Here is a 3,166-nt window from a genome sequence, read left to right as displayed (position 1 = left end):
GTAGGAAAGAACAGTTTTGTGGGGGAGGAACTCTGTCAATGCAGAAAAAAGAGCTGATTATCAAATTAAAGAATAAAAGGAGCTCCCGTAGCTAATATTAGAGGGATGACAGTAAGAATCATTAACTGAGGATATGATGCCTTCTAAGGGAGAAACCTTTCTGATGATACTTATGCAAGCTGGCTGCTTGAGATTTGCTCAGCAGGTCTGTAAGAAAGACTCATAAATGCCTCAGCAAACCCCAAGTGATTATCAGATTGGTGTTTCCTAATAATCCACACCGGTGGTCACACATGAAGTTCTGAGACAAGAAATAAGAGCAAGGTCATAACGCAAATGGCAGACACAAATGTGGCACAGGTGAAAGTCCCAAACAAAGCCAGTCACAGGTGTGGCTGTGCTGTGACTCTATGATCGTCTAACTAATCAGACAATACAAACACATTTACTTCAAATTTCTAGGAGGTAAAAAATGTCACATACTGATGCTTTCGGCGTGCTCAGGGCCAGCTTATAAATACTCCATTCAGTGATGTATCTTAACGCAAATTTGCATCAGTGAAAAGAAACTGGCAAAATCTGTCTCTCACCATTCAATTTGTCAGACGGTGAAGACCAAAATAGAATGTTTCATCAGTTTTAATTTTTAAATACGATGGTCACATTGGGAAAAATGAAATAAACACAGTAAAATAAACTGTACAGAGGCAAAGTAGAATAACAAAAAATTTTTTATTAAATTATAAGTTTTACAGAAGTTTCCAGACAAGCCATACAAAGTGGTCACAAGCTTTTAATTGAAGGGGGATTCTACACTTGACAGCAAAGTCACAACGTTATTAGTGAGGGCCGTGATGTTTGCGTAATGTTCCCATTTTGGTTCAAACAAGCTTGTCCATCTACAGTGTCTAAATAAAGTTAGACTTGGCTAGAGAGCATATTCTAAAGAACTGGTTAGCTGCTTTTAACCAATGCAATTAGATCACCATAAAAAGGGGGTAAGGAGCCCATAAAATGAAAACTACCTTCCTCCCCACCACTAAAAAAAAATAATAATAAAAAAAGAAAAACACCCACACCCCTGCAGCTAATCCTGACAACTACCTTCATTCATAGTGCTTTATACTTAAACCATGATGAGGGAAATGAATAAAAGCAGAGAAGGGCCACTGCTTTTAAACATTTCACAACAACCCAGATGATATTTCTAGCCTCTGTTCATGCTTTACAACAGTGTATCAGGACAAGACATAGATTTGCTACTGTGCATTTACTCACCAGAGGACTGAAGATGTCTGGGCTTTTATTCTGTAATGTTTCTGAGACTGTCCATTAAATGCAAACAAAAAAGGAAGAAGCCTTGGCAGAACAGGGGAAGTGATGTACACTTGATGATTGGATAGATTTAAATATTATTCGTGGCATATAGCCTAGTCCATGCTCTAGCTGTTTCTATGGCTTGGGCTTCGTTGGTCTTCCACTGCTCCGCTACATCATTTGCTGATGGGTCATCTGGGTTGGGAGCAGTTAACAAAGCCTGGATCGATAGCAGGACTGCGTGGATCTGCAGTACTGGGGACCACTTATCCTTCAAAATATCTAAACATATTCTTCCCAACTTGTCTACATTAGGATGATAAATTTTGGTCATGAAACATACTTTAGGGGCTGCCATTGGGTATTCTTCTGGAAGGAATAGTTCAAGTTTAAAAGTCCCTCCCTCAAAGGGGGAATACCTGAGGGCCAGCAATGACCACATGAAAATAACGGGCATTGCTCTCATCTGGTTCTGCTTTAATGCCGGGAACTGGTTCTGCCAGCAAACACTGGGTTTCCTTGACGATCCTGCGAGGCAGCCCGGCCATCTTGTCGGATCCCGAGTTCGGCCTCTGGTCTGGTTTCCGGCCCACTTTCTCTCTTGTTCCTAATTTTATTCTGCATCAAACAACAACAACAAGTGTCTGTAACATTTTAGACTTTGTTATATTCAAAGCCAGTTTATCTTCAATCAGTCATGCAGGGTTTTGTCAAGGGAGGGTGTCAAATCTCATTCTCTGAATGTCTTTAAAAAGAAAATACATTTCAGGAATACTCACAAACTCTTGGTTTAGCAAACTCAAACAAATATAGAACATAATATTTAAAGCTGATGAATGTAAAACGTCCCTCATATATTGCTGGTGCTTTCTTGAAAACAAAAGAAGTCATAGTTGTAGTAAAAAAAAAGTTGTATTAAAAGTCATAAAATCTTAATGCTCCTTCAGCTAGTAATTCCCTCTCTAGAGTTGTCTAAGAAAATAATCAGAAACTTGAACAACCATTTCTGTAAATGGATGATCATTGCAGCATTCTTTATCAATAGCAAAGTAAGCTTGACTGTTGAACCGTAGAGACAAGGGTAAACATATTTTGGTGTATCCATATGAGAAAAAAGTGCAGCCATTTAAATTAATAATTTTCAAGAATATTTAATAGGAAGATTCTCATCATATAATCAAGCTTGCTCATATAATGTTAAGAGAAAAAAAGCAGGATATAAGAAAGTTAATTCTGAAAACGATAGAAACATACATGTAAAAAATTGAATGGAAACACATCAAAATGTAATAACGGCCATATCTAGAGTATTGAATTGTAGGTGATTTTAATTTTTTCTTGATAATTTCCTGTATAATTCAAAATCTTTTCAATGAGCTTATGTGACTTTTATAGTTAGGTAGCTTCAATTGTTAGGTAGCTTCGATAGCTTATGTGACTTTATATAGTTTAAAGAAATATAAGAAAAAAATCTGATATGGTGTGAAGGGTGGTTCTGTTTAAGAACAGGCATATGGGAGAAATGAACCTTTAATGTCCCTTCAATTCTAAGGACCATATGCCCAGTCCTATTAACCAGTAACCACTGAAAGAAGTTAGATGCAATTAGTAAAGGTAGAAAGAAACAGTGCCTTTGTGAGTTCTATCTGTATCCCTGAGCTATTTATTGAGTTCAAGCTGTCCCCAAGGAGGGCTGCTTTCTACTTTGCTTCTATGCAAGTGTTGTTCACTTTTTACAACTGGCTACTGAATCAAAACCAGCAGCTGGCCATCCATGCTATTACAGAGAACAATAGTCCAAGCCCAAGCCCCTCCAGAGGGGCCCTGCTCCCATATGTTGAATACGCCT

The 3,166-nt window shown here is 38.0% G+C and overlaps 1 pseudogene; it reads right to left on the bottom strand.

The window, feature by feature from the left end:
- Nucleotides 1–480: 480 nt before the first annotated feature.
- LOC149749104 (ubiquitin-conjugating enzyme E2 N pseudogene) lies at nt 481–2,541 on the bottom strand (annotated as a pseudogene).
- Between the last annotated feature and the right edge of the window lie 625 nt (nt 2,542–3,166).

This window comes from Delphinapterus leucas, chromosome 5 (genome assembly GCF_059928025.1).
Source record: "Delphinapterus leucas isolate spDelLeu-1000000601 "Yukka" chromosome 5, BTC_Dleu_Yukka2, whole genome shotgun sequence".
In the NCBI taxonomy this organism is placed as follows: Eukaryota; Metazoa; Chordata; class Mammalia; order Artiodactyla; family Monodontidae; genus Delphinapterus; species Delphinapterus leucas.
The sequence above is the reverse complement of the archived record's forward strand: the minus strand, read 5'-3'. Positions and strand labels throughout refer to the sequence as shown.